General features: G+C 42.3%; 1 protein-coding gene across 2 annotated transcripts in view; it reads right to left on the bottom strand.

Moving 5' to 3' along the window:
- PALS2 (protein associated with LIN7 2, MAGUK p55 family member) overlaps positions 1–13,845 on the bottom strand; it is a 1,432,251-nt gene that overhangs the window by 1,349,780 nt on the left and 68,626 nt on the right. For both annotated transcript variants that reach the window (XM_044067549.1, XM_044067552.1), the window contains exon 2: positions 3,249–3,339. The gene's annotated coding sequence lies outside the window, so the exon portion shown is untranslated. The remainder of the gene's footprint in view (positions 1–3,248; positions 3,340–13,845) is intronic.

Here is a 13,845-nt window from a genome sequence, read left to right as displayed (position 1 = left end):
ACGTATGGAAAACGGATACATTTTATTTATACATATTTAAACTGCAGTACAGCAATGTCTTATAGCTTCCGTGCATTGAAAATGGATACATTTCTGTGCATGTAACCATTTTTCTATGCCTGGTGATACTATAATTCAGCTATGTATTGAATCTGGTACTGGTGGTGGAGCTTTTCTCGCCAGGTGTTCCCCGTCATAAAGCTAGCTACAGAACATCTGCTGTAGTTCCACCAGTGTACATTAGGCTCACTCACTGAAGCTAACAAAAAGAAGCTATGTGCACATAATATATGAATACTATCCAGTGGTCAGAATTTACCCATACAGAATTAATAACAGGTTGAGGCAGCATGGCCATGCATATTGTGGCATACACTTGACACAAGTTAGTTAGAACGAAAATTCCATTACTGTCTATGAATTAGCAAGGGCTTTCTCCTTGCCTACACTGAAACACAGAGGTCCCCAAAGCCAAACAAATCCACCTATGGCAGACTGGTGCTGTACTTTAATTTTCCACATCTCTTCACAGAGGTCTAGAGAGTGCTTTGTTTCCCCAGTTTCCTTTCCTGCATTCTTCTACATTGTATCACAAGGCTTTCAGTCAGGTGAGATATAAAAGCACTGCATACTGTGAAATCCCTTAGGAAGTGACATTATTCAAGACCCTACATGGCTCAATTCGGTACCAATTAATGTCTAGAAACATAAAACTATGAAAGTCTTGTTAATGTATAAGTAAAGGAGCAAAGATGGTCAGAAAACTAGCAAATAACCAAATATAAAACTAAAAAACCTAAACAAGCCAAATGCCAAATATTCAAATCGCTCAGTTCAAAAAAGTGGCAAGAACGGATTTCACCATCATTTCCTATTACACACCAATGCAAACCAAAGCTGATGCAAAGCAGTGGTACTCTGTCATATTGGCCACCGCAGACAGACCAATGTCAGGTGATGGCAGTGCTTAATATGGTATTTGCTAAATCAGCATTCCACAAAGACAAATTAAAACATGGTCAATGTATCTGACCACATTTGTTACAGCATCCATACCAAGACAAATTAAAACACATTCATAATATCATACCACAATTGTTACAACACCCCCTATTTAAAAATTACTACTACTATACTTGCATCAGAAATAACATGTTAAAACAGGAAAACATTTAAAGCAACTTGTATTAGTTACATTTTTAATCCACTGTCAAACAAAATTTAATACTTCCCGTCTTTAAAAATGATAGTATTCACTCTACCAAAGATCTTAATATGAATTAAGCTGCAATACTGAAAATCAAATTTAAAAAAGTAGTAAACATTTGAGACTAAAACCACGTTCTCCAGGTTATTCAGTTAAAGTTAAGCAACTAGCCTTCTCATCTGGCGAAAACACAATGAGGGAAAAAAAAAGTTCAGCTGTAGTGAATACACACATCAGAATAATGCCCCAGTTACGCAACTGCAACTTTGAACTTTTATGTACCAGTAAAGTAATTAAAAAATATATCTCTTTCCATTTACAGCATAACGCACAGGTCATAGAAATGCAATTCACTGCAAATAAAGAGGAATGCACGGATACCCCTTACTACATACGCATTTTTTTTATATAACCACCACACAAGACCTACATCAAACACAGAATCAAATCAAAGTGCTGCTAGAACATTTCTGCTTTACATTGCTCCACTATGGTTATATAACATCCCCCTTTCAGCAAGCTTAATAAATTCATTAAGATTATTTTCTAATCTGTGTGACGCATGGAGCTCTGGCTGCATTAAAGCCATTAAAAATGCATTTATTGTCATTAACCCTAAGTGGTTTATAATCTGTTAACAAAATCAGTTCAGCCGTTATTACTCTTGTAATATAAAAAGAAAAGCAAGAGAGAAAAATGTCTATTACTGCAGTCGAACAAGTACAGGTCTAGAAGTTTGTGTGTCGCAGTAAGCCCACAAAAGAAAAAAGTAGCATTACAATATGTTAAATCATGATCAACCTGCAGTTTAAGGGGGAAAAAATTACAAAAAGCTAAGCTTGAATACTTTTAAAAACAAAGGAACAAAATTAGGCAAGTGATCACAGGAATGATACGATACTTAGAAGTTCTTGCCACCTTTTACAAGCACATAGTGTTCACCTTCGTTACAATGACAAAATTATCCAAAACGAATAGAATCAAAAGCAATCAGATCTCAAACCGTTAGGCAAAGAATCTACTCCACTGCTCTATAAGGAGCATACACATTACCCCAACTTTAAATTACCTTCTCAAAGGCTTTGTGTGATGCCTAGAGTCCTTCAATAGTTTTAGCCCAAAGTAATATGTTGTCACTTTGTAAAATGCTTTATAACATATTTCAGGAAAGCATATTTTTCACATTTGCTATTATTAAAACTCTGTCCTACATTGTGACATAAAGACCTATCAAGGGGACTGATCATCTAAACAAGTCAACTGTTAGATAACCAACACCCTTGGCTACTTAAAAAATACATACAATGAAAATAACCTAGCATATAAAATGCCATTATATACACCTCATTCAATGCAGCAAGTTCCCAAGCTCTTCTTACGTTCACCACAGAACTCATGGGAGTGTAGAATGGCATTTTTAAAAGTAGCTGCAAACGTGGAAATGAGTCTATGTTTACAATATAAATTTTACAGAGATTAAAAAGCCACACTATTAGCCTGCCAAAACTACTTCAAATAGGTTCAAAGGACTTGAGGTACCATACCAAGACATGGTGTGCATGAACTAACTATTTTACATTAAAATATAGTTTTACCTTTAAGAGTTTGAATGGTTAATCATGTAACTGGATTTAAATGGTATAAGAATGGTGTTATTTAGATTGTACCTATACACCTGAAGAAGCATTATTGTGAAAGTGATTGTGTTTGTTCTTTTAAACGGTTGGAAAACCTGGAGCTTTGCCTTAGTTTGTTTTCTGCAATTGGACTTTTCTACTTATACAAAGGCACCTGGATATCATGGGGATATATTTTTTTTGTCTTTTATGGTAACTATCCAAGTTGCCAGCCGACTACTTTGTATGTGTAATCTGTCAGCCCTTGCCTAATAACCACACAACCACTTGGTAATAGAGCTACATTGGCAGATTTCCATGGCATATCAAGGAGTACTTTTTTAACAAAACATTAAAAACAAAGAACACGAGGTATTCCACACGTAGCCATTTTAGCTACAATTCAGAAACCCAGTGAAACTTACTTCTCTTCATGGTGCACATTGGTCTGCAGCTAAACAGGGCTGCTCTCTCAGATGGTTTCTGGTCCTCTGCATTCACCAATACTTAATGTAGCTGAAAGCAAACGGAAATATTCATTGTAGTTTACAGCAGACATTGATTCAGATACAGCCAGAGTCATACAACTAACCTGCATGTAAGCGTAGAAAAAGTTAAGAACTTACCATAACGTCAGACTTGCACAGAGCATTCAGCATTTCCTTAGCCCTTGGGCTCGCATGCTTCATGCATGCTTAGCTCATCAGATAAAGCTTTCTGAGGCTTCTCTTGTACTTCGTCCTACTTAACTTCTGCTACTCTCACCTCCATTTCCAGTTTCTAAGTGTTCCGTTGGTGCATGTAGCTTGCTCAGAACTAATGCACAACCAGATACACAGGGATGGAAAATGGGATCGTTAACGAGAAAGTACAGTTTTGTACCTACCATAAATGTAGATGTTCGAGTGTACACCCTGCTGCAGTCATCACACTTGGGTTATCCTGCCGTCAGGCGGTCCCGCAGTCGGCCGGAATTCCAAAGTCTTGGTCAGGCGTCGGTTGTTGTCGCTTCTTCCCTGACGTCAGTGCACCAGGGGTATATATACTGCAACCGACACCATTTTCTTCAGTTTTTCTTGCCCCAGATGTCAGGTGCCCCCAAAAAGGTGGTCAGTAATTAGTACCAAATTGAGTACATTTTGTAAAAACACAAAATCCCTCCAGCTATAAGCAAATACATCAGGAAGGCATTGTGGAGATTTTAGCCAGTTAGTTCAGAGGGGATAGAGGGAGGGTAACCTGGACTGCAGCAGGGTGTACACACGAACATCTACATTTATGGTAGGTACAAAACTGTACTATGTTCATCGTGTTACCCTGCTGCAGTCATCACACTTGGGTTGAATCCCAAAGCTAAGGATGGGTGGAGGAATCATAGAGGGTTATTGGAGGCTAGAAGGCCCTGCAGAACTGCAGTGGCAAAGCCAGCTCTAGTCTTAGAGTAAAGAGGTAAGTGATAGTGTTTGGTAAAGGTGTGTACTGAACTCCAAGTTGCAGCTTCCAAAATCTCCTTGGTTGGAAGGCTGTAGATGTAGCTGTTGCCCTGGTAGAGTGGGCCCTAATGGTAGCAGGAACTGGTTTTCCATGATGGGTATAGCAAAACCGAATGCAATGTCCTATCCATTTGGAAATGGTTTGTTTTGATATAGCCTTCCCTTGAGAAGCTGTAGCATAGGATACAAAGAGCTGGTCAGATTTTCTGAAAACCTTAGTTTTTATCCAAGTAGTAACGAAGTGGCCTGTGAATGTTCAAGGAATGCAGGAGTCTTTCTCCTTTGTTCTGTGGATTTGGGAAGAAGGTGGGTAAGTGGATGGTCTGATTTAAAGCCACACTGGAAACCACCTTAGGCATGAAGGAAGGATTAGTTCATAGAGAAACTCTGTCTTGATGGAAAATGAGGAAAGGTTCCACTGTCATTAGTGCCTGTAGCTCTGAGACTCTTCTAGCTGAAGTTATTGCTAGCAGCAGGGCCGTCTTCCATGATAGAAACTGTAGATCTGCAGAGAAAGCTGGTTCAAAGGGAGGTAACGTAAGTTTTTCCAGAACAAAATTGAGGTCCCATGTTGGTGTAGGTGCTCTCTTAGGGGGTCTAATGTTTTTTGCCCCTCTGAGGAACTGTCTTAGAAGTGGATGCAAAAATAAGGGTGGATCCGTGTTGTAGTGGGCTGAAATAGCTGATGCATGGATTTTAATGGAAGAAAAAGAAAGTCCTTTGTTCAACATCTCAGTTAAGTACTGTAGAATCTGAGGCATGTGAGGCTGAAGTGTGTCTTGGTCTTTAGCTTGGTTCCAGGCACAAAACCTTTTCCATTTGTCCGAATAGGCCTTCCTGGTGCTGGGTCTCATAGCTTCCAGAATAACATCCATAACAGCTTGGGAAAGAGGAGCTGGCTGAATGCTTAGGTGATTTGCCATGCAGCCAGATTTAAGGTTTTGAGCTGGCTGTGAAGAATCTGATTGTTTTGCTGTGTGAGCAAATGGGCAATTTGTGGTAGAATTCAAGGTGGGCCCTGGGCCATATTCTTCAAAAGTGGGTACCAGTGCTGGCGTGGCCAGTCTGGGGCTATGAGTATCAGGCGTGGTCTCTCCTTTCTGATTTTCAAAAGCACCTTTGTGAGGAGAGGCAATGGAGGGAAGGCATATACTGTCAGGTTTTTCCAACTGAAAGAGAGTGCGTCCACTTTCCAAGCTTGGTGGTGCAGTGTCCTTGTACAAAATTTTGTTAGTAGATACTTTTGAGGACTGGCAAACGGGTCTATGTCTGGCAAACAGGTCTATGTCTGGAAGGCCCCATTTTTGAGTTATTGCAAATGCTTGTGGATCCAGTTTCCACTCGTGGGGATCCATGATGTTTCTGCTGAGGTCGTCAGCCAATGTGTTCTTTTTTCCTGGCAGGAATTGAGCTTGTAACTGAACTTGGTAAGCCAGAGCTGTGTTCCACAAGGTCATTGCTTGCCTGCATAGTGGGTAGGAGTGTGTATCCCCTTGTTTATGTACCACATTAATGTGGTGTTGTCCGTCCTTATTGTAAGTTGTCCTGGTTGTAATAGATTCTTGAAGACTGTCAGTGCATTCTGTACAGCTAGCATCTCTTTTTGATTGATGTGCAGATTCCTTTGATCTGCAGTCCATACGCCTTGAATGCACTGTCCTGCCATGTGTGCCCCCCCAGGCGTAGTCCGATGCATCTGTTGTCATAGTTTGCCTGGCTGGGGGCAAGGTGAAAGGCTGACCCTTGTTGAGGTGACATGCCTGTGACCATCATAGAAACTCCTGTTGTAGGCAGGGAATGAGAGATATCATTGTGTCCAAGCTGTGGCTGTGTTGAGACCATACGCTTTTTAGGTACCTTGCAAATGGTATTAGTAGTATGCAAGATGCCATGAAGCCCAAGGTCTGCAGAATTTTTCTTGCAGGTAATTGGGTCTTTGTTGCCACTGTTTTGAAATATTGAGTCAGTTGTAGTTGTTTGTCTGGCGTCAGATAAGCCTTCTGGGCCATTGTATTCAAGCTGGCACCCAGGAATGTCATATTTTGTGAGGGTACTAGTTTTGATTTCTTTTCGTTTACTGTGTACCCTAGGCAACTTATAAGATGTTTTACAAAAGCCAGATGTTGTAAGAGGATGTCTTTGCTTTCTGCTTAGATGAGGCAGTCGTCCAGGTATGGGTATATTTGAATTCCTCTTTGTCTACAGTATGCAATTACTGGTGCCAGGCATTTTGTGAAGACCCTGGGCGCAGTAGATAAGCCAAAGGGCAGTGCAGAGAATTGGTAATGGGTTGAACCTGCAATGAAACGGAGGTATCTTCTGCAACTTTGTCTGATAGGGACATGCAGGTATGCCTCCTTGAGGTCCAACATTACTAGCCATGCTTTCTTGCACAGCATGAGAAGAAGCTGCTGTAGTGTTAGCATCTTGAATTTGGGTACTTGTAAGAAGGTGTTTAGAATTGAAAGGTCCAGAATTGGTCTCCAGGCATTGTCCTTTCTGGGAACTAGAAAGAGTCTTGAGTAAAATCCTTGGCCTTGCTCTCGAGTAGGTACCAGTTGAATGGCTTTCATGTCCATGAGAGCTGTAATTTGTTTTTGTGCCTCTGCCCATTGATTTTGTGGCAGGTTTGGCATTCCTCTTTTCATTGGCAAGGTGTGAAAATGGAATCTGTATCCTCGTGAAATTATGTCTAGGACCCATTTGTCCTTTATGACAATGTGCCAGTTGTCTGAAAAAAGTGTGAGTTTTCCTCCCAAGGGGGCTGCCAAGAGAGTGTTGCTTGGCCAGATGAGGTGCAAGTCATTGAGTTTGCCTTCTGGTAGGTTGGGACCCGTCTTCTCCTCCCTTCTGTGATGCAGTGTCGAGGTTTGTACTGGGCTTGTGGTTGTCCTCTGCCTCTTGGACGTCTGTATTTACCCCTGTGAGGTCTGTCAGTAGCTGGAAAGGACCAATTTTTTGTTGGTCAATTTCTGCTGAAGCGAGGGGGCTGTACCTGTAGGAAATCTTTGACTGTCTGCATAGATTTTGCCTTATCCTCCATTTTCTTTAAGACTTCTTCTGCTTTAACTCCAAAAAGAACATCCTGCTGTAAGGGAGCATCTAGAATCTTTGCTTTAACATGATCAGGCAGAGTTTGTTCCTTTAACCAAGCATGTCTACGTATAACAGACCCAGTGACAGCTGCTCTGCAGGAGGCCTCCAGAGAATCAAACCCACATTGTAAGGTGTGTTTGCCCAACTGTTCAGTTGCATGCAACAGATCCTGCATTTCTTTCAATTCAGACTGTTGAGGAAGAGTGGTGATTCTTTGCTTTAACTGTGAGATTAGAAATTGCTGATACTTAAGCATGTGAAATTGGCAATTTAGTGCCCTCATAGCTAGAGTGGCTGAGGTGTAAACCTTTTACCCCTATCTGTCTAGTGCTCTGGAATCCCTTTCAGAGGGTACAGGATTTTTAGCCATAGAAGCCTTAGCCCCTTTGGGACCCTGAGAAATTGTCTCTGGGTCAGCAACAGGACTTTTATATAGAAATTTATGAGAATCAGGCACTCTATAGTATCTGTCAGGCTTGGCCGGAGCAGGTGGTAGAGAGTCTGGGTTCAAACTGGATTCTAAGTAAACATCATCCACAATATCGAACACGGGTGGGATGGCAAGTGGTCTGTGCTGGGGGAGTAAAAGAAACTCTCTGAGCCTTTTCTTCGAGTCAGAGTAGTCCTGACCTTCCTAGTGGAAATGTTCCCTCATAGTGTGTAAAGTTTCCCCAAAGGAATAGTCTTCAGGAGGAGAAGCTGAGGGAATGGAATCCTCAGCATCAGAATCTTCATAAGGAGAGAAGGAGTAATTTTGTCTTCAGAAGAGGCTGAAGAAATGGACACTTGTTCAGAGGTTGCATAATCTTCCTCTTGTCTAGGCCTTTTGTCAGGAGGAGGCTGGGAACCCCTGATTAAAGAAATCAAATCTTCAGCCATTTTGAGCATCTGTTTCTTAGGCATGGGGCCTTGAACAGGGGACTGAAATGCAGTCCTTTTAGATTTAATAGGAGTCTTCGTCTTAGGATACGTTTTAATGGTAAGCGTCGTCGGTCTGAAAACACCTTCAGAAACCGAAGGCGTTTCAGCAGCACCGGCATCTTTATCAGCAAAGTCGTCGGTAGGGCCTGAACAAAATGGTTGCGTCGGCCTGGTGCATTCCGTCAAAAGTTCCGAAGCGGTCTCGGGTTCCAAATCTGCAGTAGTCGGGGGCTGCGTTAGAGCCTCACTGAGGACCGAAGAACGGAGACCGGACCAGCCGAGGCCTCAGAATCTGGCTTAGGCCTGGGCTGTCTGTCCTTATCCTTGCGTTTTTTGTGCACGCTGGTAGTCTGTTGCTCCGACGGCATATTGTAATTAAATTTTCTACCGAAGTAGTGTCGTGCGAAATCAAAGCGACTTTTAATAGTACGTTTATTAAACCTAGCACAAAAACGACAACTAGTGACGTCGTGGTCTGGGCCTAGGCAAGGTATGCAATAAGAATGAAAATCCCTATGAGGTATTTGCTTCCCACAAGAAATACAATTGTTAACTTTTTCTGACATCGGTCTGAGGCAAGAAAAGCTTCCCCAACGGGGTACTTAGCTTATAGAAGACTTCGGTCTGAAATTCGAATTCGAAAATCTCAGGAGTTGGCCAACCGGCACTTGTGAACTGCTTCTGCTTTGGGCACCGCGTGGCAAGAAAGACAGAAGAAATAGTGTCGGTTGCAGTATATATACCCCTGGTGCACTGACATCAGGGAAGAAGCGACAACAACCGACGCCGGACCAAGACTTTGGAATTCTGGCCGACTGCGGGACTGCCTGACGGCAGGATAACCCAAGTGTGATGACTGCAGCAGGGTAACACGATGAACATCAGAATTGTCCAAGCAAATGTAAAGTGGCAAGTACGTAACTTTTGCATCTCTTAAGATTCAGCCTTGGTTAACCTCAAGAACAAACAAAAAAAGTCTCTAGCTGATCTTCCTCGGTGTTTGGCTTGCTGGAACGTGCCTTAGTCACAGCCTCAGACAGATGCCTGGATGAAGCAATGTCTAGCAAAAGTATTCAGTAAAGATGAAGCTGATGAAGTTGGTGCTGCACAGATATCACCTACATAAAGAAAAAAGCAGCTAAAGTAGAAACAGCTCTAACAGAGTGATCTTCAAGCATACTTGGCAACTCTTCCCATAATTACAACACATGAAGGAACCAACTAGAAAGCAAATAAGCTAGTGTCTGTTGACCTTTTGCCTTAGTATATATGAACTAAATGCAATAAAAGCCATTTATCCTTTCTGAAGGTTTTGGCCCTGTCCACGTAATAGAAGAGTTACCTGTGGATGCCGATACAATGCAGTAGGTACTCTTCCTTGCTTAGAATAATCTCTACAGAACACTAAAGTTCAACAGACTGGCTGAGCTTATGCTCAAAAGCAACCTTCCACATCAATGAGTGATTTGGTCCCCAAAAAAACCCTTTCTATATGGAAAGCCAAATACTGAGTGTAGAGACACAAGCTCAGTAACTCTGAAACAGTGGCATTCAAAGATTTGAAGTTTTTGACATGGAAATCCAAACAGGACTTTAGAAAGGATTCCAAATTGAGGAAAACTTAGTTTCTCCAGAATAAATACAAATCCGGGGAAAGGGGTTCTCTGAGGAGGACACAAGAGGAAAGCACCCTTAAGGACAGCTTCGCCCACTTTAAGGAAAGCAAATCCTGCTCAGCTTGAAAAATGGAATATGTCAGCAAAATGTACCATAACTGATGAATGGCTTAAACACAGATACTTGTTCAAAAACTTGATGCAAGAACTATGTCTGCGCAGGTGCTGAAAAGGAATCCAGAATGGGACGCACAGCCTACATTGAAAAGCCTTTTTTTGATGTTGAGAGTTTCTTTGATTATGATGACAAGATATCTATCACCCTTTTCAAAAATTCACTTCCTTTGAAAACCAGAGGTCAAGGTAACAGACAAAATGTTAATTTCAGAGCAGAAAGTTCAGAGAGATAAGCCACCACTACTGTCATGCATATATGGAAGTTCTGGGGTGGCACAAAAGACAAAATTGCACAAACCAAAGCTAATAATGACTGGCCCATATTCTGAACCTCAAGGAGCCTCCTGGAAACTACAGCAATTTATGTACACATAAGCATCTTGGAAGGATGAATCATCATATCCAGTGACATCTAACATACAGAGGAAGACAGACCACAGTGTGCCCATGCCCATCTTTTGGGATGAAGGCATTTAGACAGCTGATATTTAACATGTGCCTGAAGTCCTGCATGCTTCTTGAGTACCGAAAAAAAAGAAAGATTTCCCGTAAGATACTTTTCTGTGCCGAACTACTGGGACCTATTAGGCAGCCATTTTTATTAACTTCCTTTCTCACTTGTACTTTCTGATGAGGTGACACATCTGGCCAAGGAAGTGACTGGCACTATGGTCTTGGGCTTTCATGCGAAGGAGCCATTTCCGATTACCTCCACGCCCATCTCCTTCTCTCTCTTTACATACCTTGCAATATTTAGACAGGTGGAAAAAAAAATTGAGTAACAGTCAGAAAAGACAAGAACTTCCTTAAGAATGACCTTAATGTTTCTTATGGGTTTACAGGTTGTTAAAAGGCTAATGACAGTACAGTTGCGTACCTACCATAAATGTAGATATTAGAGTGTATTCACTGTTGCAGTCATTACAATTGGGTTATCCTGCTGGCAGGCTACCCGCAGTCGGCCTGAGTTCCAAAGTCTAGGTCCGACGTCAGTTGCCGTCGCCTCTTCCCCGATGTCAGTGCGCCAGGAGTATAAAAGATGCAGCCAACGCCATTTTCTTCAGTTTTTCTTGCCCCAGATGTCAGGTGCCCCTAAAATGGTAGGCTAAATTATGCCAATATCAAGCATGCACAAAACAACTTTTCCTTCACCTACAAGCAAATACACCACATAGGTCCCGGCAAAGAAAAAAGGGGGATGGTGGGAGGGTAACCTGGACTGCAATAGTGAATACACTCGAACATCTACATTTATGGTAGGTACACAACTGTACTACGTTCATCGTGTTTCACTGTTGCAGTCATTACAATTGGGTTGAATCCCAAAGCTAAGGTTGGGAGGCTGGAGCTAAATAGGATTAGGAGAGGCTATAAGGCCCTGTAGAACTGCAGTGGCAAAGCCTGCCCTGGATTTAGAGTAGAAAGGTAAGTGATGGTGCTTTGTAAAGGTATGCACTGAACTCCAAGTTGCAGCCTCTAAGATGTCTTTGGTTGGTACTCCTTTGAGGAAGGCTGCTGAAGTGGCTGCTGCTCTGGCTGAATGTGGCCTAATGCCCTTAGGCACAGATTTGCCATGCTGTGAATAGCATAAACAAATTGCAATGGTCTATCCACTTTGAAATAGCCCGTTTTGAGATAGGCTTTCCTTGTGATGCTGCAGCATATGCCACTAGAAGTTGATCAGACTTTCTGAAAGCTTTAGTTCTGTCCAAGTAGAAGCGTGGCTGTCCGTGAATGTCCAAAGAATGCAGAATTCTCTCACCCTTATTCTGTGGGTTTGGATAAAAAGTAGGCAAATTAATTGTTTGGTTAAGGGCCACACTGAACACTACCTTAGGCATAAATGTAGGGTTTGTCCTCAGCGAAACCCTGTCAGGATGGAAAATGATAAAAGGTTCCACAGCCATGAGTGCCTGTAACTCTGAGACTCTTCTAGCGGAGGTTATTGCTAGAAGCAGAGCTGTTTTCCAAGATAAGAATTTTATATCAGCTGGAGAGGCTGGCTCAAACGGAGGCAGTGCGAGTTTTTCCAAGATGTAGTTGAGGTCCCATGCAGGTATTGGTGCTCTCTTTGGAGGTCTTATGTTTTTGGCCCCTCTGAGGTACTGCCTTAGTAACTGATGAGAAAAAATAGGTGGTTCTGTATTGTAATGAGCTGAAATGGCAGAGGCATGAATTTTAATTGATGAAAAGGAAAGGCCTTTATCCAGCATCTCAGTTAAGTATTGCACAATCTGAGGAATATTTGGAACAATCGTGTCAATACCTTGTGCTTGGTTCCAAGCACAGAATCCCTTCCATTTGTCTGCATATTTTCTGGTGCTAGGCCTCCTGGCCGCCAAAAGAACATCCATCACTGCTTTAGAGAGAGATGTGTCTTGAGAGGCTATATTATCTGCATTGCCATCAGGTTTAAGGTTTTGAGTTGGCTGTGCAGTATCGGACTGTCTTGTTGGGTCAATAAGTGAGGAATTTGAGGTAATGTCCAGGCTGGGCAGTGAGACAAGCTCTTTAGGATTGGGTACCAGTGCTGGCGGGGCCAGTCTGGGGCAATCAGTATCATTTTTGGTTTCTCTTGTCTGACCTTGAGGAGTACCTTGGGGAGAAGAGGCAGAGGAGGAAAGGCATATACTGCTAGATTTTTCCAGCTGAAAGATAGAGCATCCACTTTCCATGCTTGCTTGTGATAAGTCCTTGTTCAGAATCTTTGTAGTTGGTAGTTGTGAGGGGAGGCAAATAAGTCTATGTCCGGGCATCCCCAGGTCCTTGTTATCAAGCTGAAGACTTGTGGATTCAATTTCCACTCGTGGGGATCCATTAGGTTTCTGCTTAGTTCGTCTGCCAGAGTATTTTTCCTTCCTGGCAGGAATTGTACTTGGTAAGTCAATGCTGTGTGCCACAAGTTCATGGCTAGCCTGCAGAGGGGGTAGGCATGTGTGCCTCCCTGCTTGTTTATATACCACATGGCTGTAGTATTGTCCGTCTTTATTAGTAGTTGTCCTGGATGAAGTTGATCCTTGAAGGCTGTTGGGGCATTCTGAACAGTTAGCATATCTTTTTGATTGATATGTAGATGCATTTGACTTGCGGACCATGTGCACTGAATACATCTTCCTGCCATATGGGCCCCCCAGGCGTAATCTGATGCATCTGTTGTCAATGTCTGCCTGGCTGTGGGTAAGGTGAATGGCTGTCCCATGTTGTGGTGACAGGCTTTTGCCCACCATCAAAACTCCTGTTGCAGGCAGGGAATGAGGGTAATTATTGTTTCCAGGCTGTGGCAACGAGTCCAAACACTTTTTAGATACCACTGAAGTTTCCTCATATGCAGTCTTGCATATAGAATTAGCAGGATGCCATGAAACCCAAGGCCTGCAGAATTTTTCTTGCAGATAACTGGGTCTTTGTTGCCAACATTTTGACATAAGTAGTCAGTTGTCTGTGTTTGTCTGGCGTGAGATAAGCCATCTGGGCAGTTGTATTTAAGCTTGCACCCAGGAATATTATCTCGAGAGGGTACGAGTTTTGATTTCTTCTCGTTTACTGTGTACCCTAGACTTGTCAGTAATCTTTTTACAAACGCCAAATGCTGTAGTAGAATGTCCTTGTTCTCCGCTTGAATAAGGCAGTCATCCAAGTAAGGATATATTTGTATTCCTCTTTGTCTGCAAAATGCAATTACTGGTGCCAGGCACTTTGTGAAGACCCTGGGCGCAGTA

This window comes from Protopterus annectens, chromosome 3.part1, assembly GCF_019279795.1.
Source record: "Protopterus annectens isolate FY-2018-M chromosome 3.part1, PAN1.0, whole genome shotgun sequence".
Taxonomy (NCBI): domain Eukaryota; kingdom Metazoa; phylum Chordata; order Ceratodontiformes; family Protopteridae; genus Protopterus; species Protopterus annectens.
The sequence above is the reverse complement of the archived record's forward strand: the minus strand, read 5'-3'. Positions and strand labels throughout refer to the sequence as shown.